Source organism: Orcinus orca, chromosome 1, assembly GCF_937001465.1.
Source record: "Orcinus orca chromosome 1, mOrcOrc1.1, whole genome shotgun sequence".
In the NCBI taxonomy this organism is placed as follows: Eukaryota; Metazoa; Chordata; class Mammalia; order Artiodactyla; family Delphinidae; genus Orcinus; species Orcinus orca.
The window spans coordinates 24525240-24540049 of NC_064559.1; the positions used below are offsets into that span (position 1 = coordinate 24525240).

General features: G+C 43.0%; 1 long non-coding RNA gene across 1 annotated transcript; it reads left to right on the forward strand.

Annotated features, from left to right (window-relative positions):
- Nucleotides 1-7711: 7711 nt before the first annotated feature.
- LOC125964057 (uncharacterized) lies at nt 7712-9015 on the forward strand. Its single transcript, XR_007476644.1, has 3 exons — nt 7712-7865; nt 8614-8742; nt 8856-9015. It is a non-coding gene; the product is annotated as an uncharacterized LOC125964057 (long non-coding RNA).
- The last annotated feature ends 5795 nt before the right edge of the window (nt 9016-14810 follow it).

Genomic DNA, 14810 nt, shown 5'->3' on the forward strand with positions numbered 1-14810 from the left:
TCAGTCACTGACAAATCCTTTAATTATTGATGGTTCAGAAACTTTATCATTCTTGGGGACTTCCTTGGTGGTGCAGTGGTTAAGAATCTGCCTGCCAATGCAGGGACGCGGGTTCGATCCCTGATCCAGGAAGACCCCACATGTCGTTGAGCAGCTGAGCCTGCGTGCCACAACTACTGAGCCTGTGCTCTAGAGTCCACGAGCCCCAACTACTGAAGCCTGTGTGCCTAGAGCCCATGCTCTGCAACAAGAGAAGCCACCACGATGAGAAGCCCATGCACCGCAACAAAGAATAGCCCACGCGCAGCAAGAAGACCCAACACAGTCAAAAATAAATTAAAAACAAAAGAAACTTTAACATTCTTAACTTTTATTTGTAACCCTTTTTCTCAGATAATTGAGGCTGGATATCCAAATTGCTAGTTAGTGGAGGAAACTAGAAATAGCTTGCCCTTCTCTTAGTTTTTTTTTTTTTTTTTTTTTTTTGCAGTAAGCGGGCCTCTCACTGTTGTGGCCTCTCCTGTTGCGGAGCACAGGCTCCGGACGTGCAGGCTCAGCGGCCATGGCTCACGGGCCCAGCCGCTCCGTGGCATGTGGGATCTTCCCGGACCGGGGCACGAGCCCGTGACCCGTGTCCCCTGCATCGGCAGGTGGACTCTCAACCACTGCGCCACCAGGGAAGCCCCTTCTCTTAGTTTTTGGACAAGAGAGAATGAAAGGGAAAAAAGAGAAAGAAACATAGGGAAGGTATGATAGGGGTTAGGACACTTCAGTATCCCCTGCCTTAGAACGGAATAGCAGGAGAGTGTTCATAGGAGCAAGGAGAGGGCTGTTCCCTGCTTTATAGGAGGTGACCTACAAGTTCCTATTCCCCCCTCTTTCAAACCTTTTATTGAAATACAATATACATACAGAAAAGGGCACATATCACAAGTGCATAGCTGGATGCATTTTCACAAGTTATCACACCATGTAATCAACACCCAAGACAAAACCAAGCCTAATAGCACCTAGAAGCCCTCCTTGAATTTTCCTCCAGTTACTGCCCCTCACTCCCAGGATGACCACCATGCTAACCTCTAACAGCTCAGATCTGCTTTGCTTGCTTTTTGTTTAATATAAGTGGAACAATACGGTCTGTCCTCCATTGCCAGGCTTCCTTCACTCAGTACTGTGACTGAGAGATTCATCCATGTTGCTGCATGTAGTTTTAGATCACTCATCCATCCACTACGTCTTAACTATCTGAATTTGATACTTTAGTTGTAAATAGCCATTTTCCTTTCTTAGAGAGATGGGAGTGGTTAAGAGCACAGAAGCTGGAACTAGGGTGTCTATGTTGAAAACCCAGCTCTTCTATTTATTAGGTATATCACCTTGGTTAAGTTCCTCAAGCTTGCGTTGCCATAATATCCTTATCTGTAAAGTGGTGATAATAATAGTATTTTCCTTATGGGGTATGTCCTTAAGGAGGAAGATATTAACTTTGTATGAATATATGTAAAGCATTTAGAAGAGTGCCTGGTATATGGACAGTCCTAAATAAGTGTAAGTTATTACTAATTCTCTAACTCCCACTTGATTTTCTTCTTTTTGTGTCGATTCAGCCTCTGAGTACAGAATGGGGGGATAATGTATGCTAACTGATCAGAAGTGGAGAAGAAGGGCTTTGACAGAAATAAAAGAGGTTCTTGATATCATCTGCCCTTTGCTCCCACTCTGTCAATTTTAGACTTAAGTACTTACATTTGCTTTTCAATGGTTTACTGTTTAATGAAAAATCCTAGTTACTCACTGGAAATCTCAAAAATAACAGCATTTAGTATATAGTGATTAAAAATTTAATTTGTTACAAAAGCTAAAATTCATAAAATGTTACAAAGAAGTAGTAGCTATGAGAAACCCCATGCTGGGCTTCCCTGGTGGCTCAGTGGTTAAGAATCTGCCTGCCAATACAGGGGACATGGGTTCAAGCCCTGGTCCGGGAAGATCCCACATGCCACGGAGCAGCTAAGCCCGTGCGCTACAACTACTTAGCCTGCACTCTAGAGTCTGCGAGCCACAACTACTGAGCCCACATGCTACAACTACTGAAGCCCGTGTGCCTAGAGCCTGTGCTCTGCAACAAGAGAAGCCCGTGCACTGCAATGAAGAGTAGGCCCCGCTCGCCACAACTAGAGAAAGCCCGCACACAGCAAAGAAGACCCAACACAGCCAAAAATAAATAAATTATTTAATTAAAAAAAAGACAGATACTGTATGATTCCATTAAAAAACAAAAAAAAGAAACTCTCTGCTTTTATGCTGTAATCTCCTTTCCTGTCCCGCTAGTTACTATTCATATTGATAGTATAATAGTGCCTTTGCTGTGTTTATGATTTGAAGTATTTTATCGGGACGGTGGTGCTAAGGAGGAGGTGGAACGCAGCCTGAATGATCACGAGTGACAACGATTTCCCACCCTCACTCACTACCTCACCCCCACTCACTGGCCCCATGCCTTCCACCCCCGCTTCAGCTCCCACTTCCTTTCCTTCAGGTCAAGGATAAGTTGGGAACAATGGTGCAATATAATTTAGCTACAAAAAGGATACATGAACTGATACTAAATTATCTATTTCTCCCTCTCCTTCCTCTCTCTTCAAAAGAGAGTCTCACAGACTTGAAAAAGTGTTTATGGAAATTGTAATTTTTTATAACAAAGACATTAGAATGTTTATAGATATTTTATTATTTAAATTGAACATTAAATTTTCTCAGTATATTGCTTATGTTTAGTTATTCCTGAAAATTTAGGAGGTCTGTAAAAAAAATATGTTTATCACTGCTATATTTAAAATGGATAACCAACAAGGACCTACTGTAGAGCACAGGTAACTCTGCTCAACATTTTGTAAAAACCTAAATGGGGAAAGAATCTGATAAAGAATAGATACATATATATGTATAACTGAATCACTTTGTTGTACACCTGAAACAACATTGTTATCAACTATACTCCAATATAAAACAAAAAGTTAAAAAAAAAACAAAACTTGTTCTGTTCATAATGTCATCAGGTGCTGTGTTTTTCTGAGAAAATATGTCAAGAAAGTTCAGATAAAAATTGCACTGTTGGGCTTCCCTGGTGGCGCAGTGGTTGAGAGTCCGCCTGCCGATGCAGGGGTAACGGGTTCGTGCCTCAGTCCGGGAAGATCCCACATTCCGCGGAGCGGCTAGGCCCGTGAGCCATGGCCGCTGAGCCTGTGCGTCTGGAGCCTGTGCTCCACGACGGGAGAGGCCACAACAGTGAGAGGCCCGCGTACCGCAAAAAAAAAAAAAAAAAAAATTGCACTGTCATTGCCTATTTTCTTTTGTCTAAAAAATACTTTGTATTTCCCATTTTCATTGCTGTATAATGTGTGAAAAAAGCATTTCTAGAAAGCATAGGGCACAGATATTATAACATCTTAAGGGTAGCTACCTTATGGAGAAACTCTTGACTAGTTTCTCACATCTAACTTACAAACAATGCCTCAGTGTGATAGTTTAATCTTGAAATACAATTCACTGAAAATTTCTGTCAAAGTAAGTAAATACCCACCTTGGTCTCATTCGTCCCTCATATTATGAGAAAGCAAGTATGCCTATGGACACGTGATATCAGGAAACTCAGTTTTGAGTAAGTTTATATATATATGAAACAAATTTTAAATATTTGAAAAAGTCAAGTTCCATAGAAACACACCCAAGGGGAAAAAAAAGAAAATGTGAACTCACTGTGTTATGTGATTGTATGGAAGTCCCATGATTATAGCCAGGGTCCCCTTGAGTAGTTCAAGATGAAATCTGATGAGTGATATTAAAAGCATGTTTTTGAGCTCTATACTTTTGTTTTTGCTTCACAAGCTTATACCATCATCCATTCTTCTAAAAGTTTCTCCTTAGCTAATGTTTACGTATGTCTGTTATGGTGGGCAAAACATGGCCTTTCTGCACTAGTTGGTCAACTCTAAGGGGGTGTCACTGGAGTTGTTTCAGAGAAGTTAGGATAGGATGACTGGTTTGCCCAGGATGGTCCAATTTTAGCACTGAAGGTTCCATGTCCTGGGAAACCCCTCTGTCTGGGCAAGCTGGGTGGGTTGGTCATTCTAAGATCTTCTGAACCTCAAACATTTTTACCACTGGCCCTTCACAGAATCTGAAATGAATCCTTTAGACTGAATGTTGTGCTTTTGGGAGTCCCATGTTAAAGTGTAAACATACCAAGATAACACATTAATATCGGTTTTCATCATTTATTTTTTACTGGGAGTATGTTTATCAGCCAGGTAGCTTCCATTTCAGACAGTAAAGAGCTGATGGAAGAGTAGTTTTTCACAGTGGGGAGAGAAGGGAAAGAACAGCTATTTGTTAAGCACCTACTGTGTGCTAAGGAGTTTGATGAGCTCTTTTTTTTTTTTTTTTTTTTGTGGTAAGCTGACCTCTCACTGTTGTGGCCTCTCCCGTTGCGGAGCACAGGCTTGGGACACGCAGGCTCAGCAGCCATGGCTCACGGGCCCAGCCGCTCCGTGGCATGTGGGATCTTTCCAGACCGGGGCTTGAACCCGTGTCCCCTGCATTGGCAGGTGGATTCTCAACCACTGCGCCACCAGGGAAGCCCTTGATGAGCTCTTAGTAGAAATGATTCTGAATAAGGCACTGGGCTTCTGGAGAAGGTATGATATTGGGAGAGTGGGAGAAATGAGGAGCTAAGAGAGAAGAAGAAAGTCATTACTCACCTGAGTGGAGGAGACAGACCTGAGGTCACAGCCAGATCTGCCCTTGGGCTCTGCATCTTTCTAATGATGTAAACATGACCCAACGTCTTAACCTCCAACACTGCTTACAAATTGTTAAAACGGGGATTCACCACTTTCCCTACAGGGATTTTGTGTTTTGTAAAAATTAAGTGAAATAATGCATGTAACATACTTATGCTAGTGCCTGGTACCTAAAAAGCAATATATAAATTGAGGTTGCTACTCCTACTGTGGCTGTCATATTAGTTCAGGGACATCAGACCCGAAAGCCATTGCCTCTGGGGTGCTGACATTCATCCCTGCTTCTGAGAGTCTATCATTGCTTTGTCTCTTTGACAGGTATTTGGTGGCTTTGCTGAAAATCACTGGATATATTGTTGCATACGTGCATATGGGCACACAAATAGAAAAAAAAATAACAAAAAGCAATTGACTTTATAAAATCATAATCACGGGAGCATTTACGCCCCATTCTGAGACATGTTCTGTTAGGGTTCTCTCAGGCATCAATCCAATGCCTCCAATTTTTATGGGATTTAAGTTGCATTTAAGATGCTATATAAATGCAAAAGAATAAAAAAAATGGAGAACAATTTTGGGCATTTTTCAGTTCTGTGCTATCAGACGGACTGCACAAAATTCTTCATTTTCTTCCACATAGCTCTGCCTGAACATCATTTACGGTAGTAGCAAAATAGTCAACACGGAATGAGAATTCATCTAGCTAAGATATCTCAGTTATTCATAGGTGAACTGATGGCCTAAACTATCATCAGATTTCACTAGCAATATTCCAATGATAGAATCATATAAAATTGAAGTTGTAATGAAATGTAACTTTACATATATTCGCAGATTTAAAAGGAAAAAAGAATACCATTTACTCCTATGGGTGTCGATTTAAAGTATAGTTTCCTATCTTTTTGTATAGCCACCTACTGAAGATATAGGTACAATAATTGTGGTGAGAGGAGAACTTTTTTTATCCACTTTTATTCCCCACATAAGTATTACATGTTAACATTTAAAATTGATCTTTAAAGCTTCGACATGAATGTGAATAGCAGAAAATCACAGATTGTCAAATTTGTAAGGTATAGCAAATTGTGGTTATTACAATTCCCTCGTGTTAACAAGTGAGAATTTTGCTTTGCAATTGCATACACAGATGTGTCATATCTAGGTCTTTTAATTTCAGTTCTCTTTCCATTTCATTACACTGTTTTTCTTAAGAAAAATCCTGGCAAATATTATTGGAATAGGGTTCCAACGAGGGAGGGGGGGAATAGAGGTGTACCTTCCAGAATGCCAAATAAAGTCCAATAGTTTTGATAATTTTAAAATGCTGGTAAAACAAAGATATAATCAATATTGTCAGAGCATTAGGAAAGTTGGCAAAGTAATCTTTTGGAATAGACTCCAAAGTGCCCCAAAATGGCTTTCTATTAAATCCTCATGAGAATTCTAAGGAAATGACCTGGTGACCTCTGGGGATACTGTGCTTTCTTTTTTTCTAGAAAATAAAGGAGTAAAAGTAATGGTTAACTAAGCTCTATTTATTTCTAATTCCTCAACCCATTTAGTTCAGAGTTTCTCAGAGTGAGATCTGTAGACCACCAGCATCAAAATCAATATAGTGCTTGTTAAAAATGCAGGTTTCTGGGCCAGCCTTCAAAAATGACTGAATCATAGTCTCTGAGGGGTAGGGCCTAAGACTCAGCCCTTTAGTAACTTTCCCAGATGATTCTGAAGTATAATAATGCTTAAGAACCATATTTAAGTGTTACTCTTCTACGTTGGATTAACGGTTTGATAGATAGGCTTTACTTTAGGGTTAGTGGCATTTGAAGAGGTAGCTGTTCTAAATGTTGTTTGCAGGTGATTTTTAGTTCTATTGTTTTATAAAATAAATATTTCATTGTCTATGGCAGAATCTGAAAAGCCTACCAAGACATTTCTCAGACCATAGAAGGTTAAGTCTATAAGGTGTGGCTCTGCTGAGGCAGTCATTTGGCATAAATCTATGAGCTTTGAGTTATGGACATTACATCTGTAAGAATTCTGTGGAATCAACAGGCTTACTTCAGAGATGCTATGGAGCCTGAAGGAGCTGGCGTTGTTTTTTCTGTGAAAAGGTCAGATAGTAATTAAGTTAGGCTTTGCAGACCATACAATTTTTGTTGCAGCTATTCAATCCCACTGTTGCGGTGTGAACACAACTGCACATACATCAGTGAGTGTCCGTGGCTGTTTTCCAAAAAACCTTTATTTACAAAATTTTATTTACAGTCCGTATTTGGCCTGTTGGCCACAGTGTGCTGACCCCGACCATGGAACATTTAGTATGTGAGTCAATTAATATTTAAAGTAAGACACAATGGCACAAATATTTATAATCCGTATATGAGAACATTGATAACATAGGTGCAATAAAAAACATGGATATGCACAAAACAGAAGGAGAGTCACAGATATAGAAAACAAACCTATGGTTACCAGGGGATAAGGCGGGGAGGGATAAATTGGGAGATTGGGATTGACATATACACACTACTATATATAAAGTAGATAACTAATAAGGACCTACTGTATAGCACAGGGAAACTCTACTCAATACTCTGTAATGGCCTACATGGGAAAAGAATCTAAAAGAGTGGATATTTGTGTATGTATAACTGAGTCACTTTGCTGTACACCTGAAACTAACACAACATTGTAAATCTACTATACTCCAATAAAAATTTAAAAAAATGCATGGTTATGGTGTTTCTTTTGCTTTCTGTCCCTATTTGTGGTACACTGGTCTTTTTATGAGTAATAAACTGTGGGCGATTGTGAATATCGCCACAAATTGTCCTTGCATCAAGAGGTGATGTCTGTTTCCACAGTCCTTAAGCCGGCCTCCTGGTTTTCTGTGTCCACTAGAAGGCAGACCCTAAGCCTTGAGAGGCCTGGACGCTTCCATTCTCACGCGGGGAGTCCTGATGGAGAATGAAAATCCACGCGGAGAGAGGCCGGCTGCCTCTGCCTTCCCAGCCATCTCATTTGAGGCCCACACCTGTGAGTGAACCCACCTGAGAACAGGTAAGCCCAGCCCAAATGACCAAGTCACAGAATACTGAGTTTTGTTTTAAGCCATCACCTTTTCGCGTGTTCGGCTATGCAGGGATAGGTAACGAAGGCCAGTAAGAGCAAGGTCCTGAGCTGAGTTTGGGCAGGAGCGGGGTGTGTCCGAAGTGTGAAGCGCCGCCTGAAGTGGAGAAGGGCCGAGACAGGGTGATGTGAGTGTCCTGGGGGAGTACATGTGGGCTGCTGGAGAGAGCTAAGAGTTCACTTGAAGTGAAGGAACTCCTGGTTGTTTAGAGGAAGGCTGGTCAGAAGTGTTGTGCGCCCTTCGCCGTAACATTCTGGCTGTGCAGGTGCAGGCGGTGAGTAACTGGGGAGTTGGCTTTAACCATGGGGGGGCGGGGCGGTGTTTCAGCAGGTGAGGATGAAGACAAGAAAGCGCAGTGCAGGTTTACGCAAGGGAGTGCCTCCTGTGATAATGTCCTGGGTGCAGGGGAAACTGAGGCTAGAGTGACTGTGAGAGACCTTGACAGGACCCAGGGATTGCGGGGTACTTCTAGTGGGATCAGAGACCATCAGAGCGGGGCTGCAGAGGGCAAGAGCTGGCCGCCAGAGGGTGCTGTCCTGAAATGAAGATGATGGAGCGGCTAGTTCTGCAACGAGCCAGTTTGGCCCAGCTGAAGCACCCTGGCCGGACTGCCTTCCGGTGTGTTTGTATTTAGGGAGGGGCGCCGGGACGCTGCAGCCATGTTGTTTTCCTGCGCAGGAGGCCGGCGCTTTTGCAGCTCCCACGCATGGTCGCCAGTTTGCTGGCTGCCACGCTGCTGTGAGGCAGCCCCAGTCCTGCCACCGCACCAGCCGGGACCCTCCTCCAGTCTCTCGGCCCCTGGACCAGGTCTGTGCCCCGCAGGGTGTCATCCAGGTGGGAGGCTGCCAGAGCCTGACATGGTTTCCAGTCTGTCCTTCTGGGTTCTCACTTGTCTTTGCTTTTCCCCACTTCATTTCCAGCCGCCTCCCCTGAGGACTTACAGTTCCAGCATCGGACGCGAAGATGACAGCCTTGCAGAGAGCGGGTAAGCAGGCCCAGTTCAGCTCTGTCTTTCGTCTCTCCGTCTTCAGCAATTCTGCGTCATGGTGGAGGGAGACGGGCTGCGGCCTCCGTCTTGGCTGTGGATAAGCTTGCAAGGGGGCAGGTGCGGAAGTGTACACAACAGGCTCTTTTGGAAGACAGGAGGTCAGAGGACTGAAATGGTGGGGTATTGCAGGATTCCCCTTTGTGGATATTGAACTCACCGAGAATTAGGGCCAAAATAGTGTTGGAGAGAATAGTGTTGAACCCCGAAGCGAAAATCCTCAAGGACCGAGGGGGCCTCAACAGGGGACTCCATGTATAACCTCTCAGGGAGATGGCATAAGGGGCACCATCGGATGTAGGGGGAAGCAGTGTGTCAGTGGTCCACACCACACACAAGTGAGCATTTGAGCAAACCTCCTGCGCCCAGTGCTAGAAGGTGTATGGAAGGGTGAACATGGTGCTAAACCCTGCAGCTCTTCTGGTGTTAAGATCCTTTCCTCTCCTTAGCAGGCCCAGAACTTTTCTGGCCAGATTTTATTGTGACTTCACTTTATTTCTTTCCTTCTTTTTTTTTTTTTTTTTTTTGCGGTACGCGGGCCTCTCACTGTTGTGGCCTCTCCCGTTGCGGAGCACAGGCTCCGGACGCGCAGGCTCAGCGGCCATGGCTCACAGGCCCAGCCACTCCGCGGCATGTGGGATCTTCCCGGTCCAGGGCACGAACCCGTGTCCCCTGCATCGGCAGGCGGACTCTCAACCACTGCGCCACCAGGGAAGCCCTTGACCTTAATTCTTGATCTGGTGATCAGGAGGGGAATTTGGGGCCACCCCAAGGGTTAAGTGCATCTAGTGAATAGAGGCGGGTGAATGAGAATGAATATCAGGTGTGGCCTCAATAACGGCTACATCAGTGACAGCTGGGTGCCGGCCTCTCGCTTGGAGGGTGATGGGGGGAATATCTACAGGGCTCTTCCAGCCTCTGAGCCCCCTGTAAGACTGGCCAAGCCCTCTGCAGTATCCCGTGTTTCCTAATGCCTTATTTGTCCTAATCCCGCAGTAAAACTTCTTGAAGTCTGTTTCTTAGGGAAACTGACCGATTATCCCCTCCTTTTCAAAATACTCCTTTCTCTTTGGGCCACGTTCTTAGGTCTTCCCCTGCCACACTAGCTCCTCTTAGAGTTTTCTGGTTTTTCCTTACCTCCCTGGCTTGTAAACATTGGATCTTTTCTTTCCCCTACACTCATTTTGAAGTGAGTTCCTCCTGACTCATGGCTTTAAATGTAACGTAAAAATAAAATGGACTGAACTTGGATTTGCTATGTCAAGGCTAGGAACCCACTTTGGAGGCTAACCATCATGAATTCAAAACAAGATCAGCTGGCGAGGTGATGTATTTTTTTCCTGGCCATAATCATTGTCTAATCATAAACAGGCATTCATTCATTTATTTATTCAGTCAATAAATATTTAGTTTCTTCTTTGTGTCAGGCGTTTATCTAAGAGGGAACGGCAGAGACCAAAATAGGCCAAATCCCCAAACCCTTGGCCTCGCGGGGTTTATATTCTGGTAGACGTGGTCCGTTCCTTAAAGGTCCTCACTGACCAGTGGGTAAGACACTGAAATTCTTTGAGCCTTAGTTTCGTAAACTGTTGGAGAGAATAAGACCCATCTCGCAGGTAGGCTGTGACAATCAAATGAGATTATGTTCAAAGAGGGTATAGGATCTTGTCTCACACTTAGGAGTTCAACAAGTGGGAGTGGTTTTTCAGAGATATCCTGGCTCCTGTCTCTTTTTGGTTACAGCTTCAGAAAGACATAGTTGCTTCTTACAGCTCCTGGGTTGGGATTTCAGATGTCCTTTAACCCATGATATTTAAGTATTTCGTAACATTAATAAAAGAGATGAGTTCATTCTATCAATATTTAATGAGCCCCAACTTTGTGCTGGGCACACAGCGACATAGACAGTGCAGTTTTTCATTCTCCCTCTCTTGCTGGAGTTGAATGACTAATGAAGATGCTTTCTACCCCAGAGCATGTTAAAAGAACACCATTCTCAACATGCGATGATTCCTGTCACTGTACTTGAATAGCCAAATTATGTTGAAAGAGGTCTCTCTTCCTGAACTCATCAGAATTTTCAGAGCCCGCATCTCAAATCCCAGCCTAGCCCAGATCCTCTCCTTCCATCCTGAACCTCGATTCTGAAAAGGAGTATCTTTTCCCTCTTCTGAATTAAACAGTTTTTTAAAATAACATATACCAATAGACAGTACCGTGATGGTTTCAAATTTCTGGTGGTATCTTAAAAACTAGTATTTTGTAGCTCCCTGCTTTTGGGTTAGTCTTTCTTTCATCGTTGCTTCTACTTCGTCGTCCTCCTCCTTGGGGATTAATTCTCCATTAATTCTCTCCTCAGTTCTCTTTTTCATTGAGTAGGACTCTCCCTTGTTCCCTGGTTCTTGTCCTTTTCCTGTGTCCCCTTACACTGTTTCTCCCTCGCTCTACATTTTGATTTTTTTCGTACTGGATTTCTGTTTTCCAGCCAACAATTCTGTCTTCGACCGTTTTACAGTCTCCAGCTCCTTCTTGCAGATATTTCTTACCTTCCCTCTGTCCCCCTCCCCTCTTTTCTCTTCCCTCCTTCCATCCTCTCTCTCTGCTCCTCTGGTTCTCTTTCAATTACTGCTTTTAATTAGAACTCCTGTGTTGCAGTGATAGAAAAATATAATGAGATATGGATGGAGTAGGAGCCTCGGGTTTTTATGCTTCAGACCCTTATTCTTTTATCTTTGTCCTTTGGATCCAAAGATTCTGTTTCTACTTCTGTTTCCCACGGTGTGACTGTCGAGCTTCCCCCTTTGCTCTGTGGAAGAATCTTATCAAAGGTCCCCAAAGACTTCTTTATTGCCGGCGGTACAGGTCATTTCTCCTGAAGATTATTCAGTAGTTCTTCTAGAATCCTCTTTATCCATGCACGCTACGTCTTTTGACCTCGTTTCTTCTTGCCCTGACCCAAACTGTAACCTGAATATTGACAACACCCTTGAGGAATAGGTCAGGATTTCCATATTTATTAAGAGTCCTGTTTGAAAACAGTGTGATTTCCTCTTGGTTTGGACCTCATTGCTTCTATCTGTTAGTTTTGAGGCTTTGTGTTTAATTAGGGATCCTGCATAATGCATGTGGCTGAAGTCTCTCTCCAGGACATTGTGCTGCCTTTTGTGATATTTCATGTTGAATGTGTAATGCATCTCACAGCAAAATGCATTGCAGTGTCAGCCTTTTGGACAGGGTGGGATGGGACCAGGGTTTGAGCAGAGAAGGAACAAAACTAATTTTTTCTCTGTTGCTTTCTTTTTCTTTCCTGTCTGATACGGGGTTCCGCTCTTCTCTTCTAGGAGACAAGGAAAGAGAAGATAAGGAAAAGAAAAAAAAAAAACAGAAATGGAAAGATGGAAGGGCAGGCAGCTGTAGGAATTTAACTGTTGAGGTGAAGGGGATAAACAGAAAGATTATCAACAGGTATTCCACATTTTCCTTCTCATCCTGCCAACTCCAGCCCTTGGGGTTTCTTTCTCTTTGTTTTAGTGCTGGCTTCTTCTAAGGGCCTGTTGTTCCAGAAAACTGCTACTTTCATGAAACAAGCGTGAATTGGTCTCTCCCTTTCCAGTGAGATTAGTGACTAAAATTTAGAGCTTTATTTACTAGCTGCGTAGGTGAAAAATAGACTTTAAAATGTCTGATTGCCTCATCGTTTGCTCAGTTAGATAATTAGAAACAGCTGGGATCGCTCTAAGGCTGTCCTATACTTTGCTTATAAAAGTCAGAGGAGACCCATATCAAAGGAGTACCTGGAAGGCAGGTTTATGATACAGAAGCGAAAGGACTGTGTATAAACATACTTTTTTCTTAGAAACGTGTAAATTCATGAGAGCTGACGGGAGACTTGATTCTTAGTAAGTAGAGTTGAGCTGCAGAATTTAAATGCGGAGACTTTGTGCAGTAACAGGAAAAGCTGACATTTAACCAAAGCAATGAAGCAGGGAGAATCTTAAAACCTCTTGAGTTTAGATTGGGACTGGGGTCCACACACATTTTTCAGACCAGGGAAGGACAAATAGTGGAAATTCATGGCTTTGTAGGCCACATGGTCTCTGTTGCAACAATTTATATAAAATGCACATTAGAACAGTTCTGAGAACATAGTCAATTTCAGATTTTATCATTAGTATTCTGGTGGCAGCAAATAAAGATAAAGGCAAAGTACTTGGTTTAAAAACTTTAAAACCTTCCTTAGGGCATTTCTTGACCCGTCAGCTTCTTAAATGTGTTAGAAGCCATCGAAATGAATGAGCTGCTCTCCTCCAATTTGGGATTTCCTTGGAAAAGCCATATGGAATAGAATGTGCTTCAAATAACTTTGAGTAAGTGACTTGATTCGTTTTTCTCTTACCTTTCTCAATGCTCCTCCTTACATGCTACATTACTTTAATATTGAGGGCCAAATCAGGAGGACTTGTAGTATTTTGTTTTTACATAGAACAGTACTGGATAGTGCGACTGATCATGGTTTTTCATGGTGTCCACCTGTTCACTGAGGACATTTGCTGGTGACGTTTAGAAAGTAGACTTAAGTGTTTAACTCTCACACAGTTCAAACCTTTGGAAATAATGTGAGTCACATGTCATGACGTTTAGAATTCTAATCAAACTTATTTAAATACAGTATGTAGTTGTTGGTTGGAAATTATAATCAGGGGAAAATAAGATTTTTAATAATCCAGTTGCATGTGTCACCTGCTCAACTTATCGGTGCAGAACAATGCACAGGACTGGCACTATTTGGTGAGAGGAAGAAAACAGAAGCTCAAGGGAAAAAGTTTCCTAGGACGTATCCAAAAGGTATTGTTCTTAAAGATCATATGTCTACCTATCTCTGTAAATTTGTATTTCACTATGTAATTTATTGGAAAGAAATTTAAAATGTGTAGTGAAGTTTCATATGAAGGGACTCCCTTTTTTTTTTTAGGTGCTATTGTAGTGATGTTTTTGTGCTTCTTTGGTAGAAAACCCACCACTTCCTTGTGAATCTTCAAAAGCATCCAAACATAGGTACAGTACCAAGGGGCCTGTAGCGCCCTTTTCCACTCTGGGCCGAGGCCTGGGAATTGGCGCTGGTCAGTGCTGGGGCGATGTTGTGTTTTACTGACTGCTCTCCGATTCTTATGTTCTTTTTTTTCTTTCTTTTTTTTTTTTTCGGTACGCGGGCCTCTCACTATTGTGGCCTCTCCCGTTGCGGAGCACAGGCTCTGGACGCGCAGGCTCAGCGGCCATGGCTCACGGGCCTAGCTACTCCGTGGCATGTGGGATCTTCCCGGACCGGGACACGAACCCGTGTCCCCTGCATCGGCAGGCGGACTCTCAACCACTGCGCCACCCGGGAAGCCCTGCTCCCTGATTCTTGTGCTCTGGCTGTGCTCGCTTTCATGGACGTAAATGAAGGGGCAGTCAGGCCTGACCTAAGGGAAGGTATGAAGTACTTGGTGCGGCTTCAACTTCCCTTTTAGTTCCTTCTTTCTTTCTCTAGTCCAGGGCTTCTGTTTTTTGTTTTTTTCTCAATTATCCAAGACCTTGCTTTGAAGGACTGAATCTCCAATGGGAAGATTTCAAGCTTGTGTAGGAACTGGTTTTGGAAAGGTGGCCTTTCTCAGGCTCAAAATCAATGTGGTCCCTTGAGTCCATGTTAATGTTGCTTATCCACATACGAGGCAGGGATGTGGCCTCATATATGAACCCGTGTAAAAAGTCCAGCCTGTACAAAAAGCATCGATTCACAGGCTTTCTGATTTGTTAGACACTTTTCAGACTTTTGAGAAAAAAGAATTTG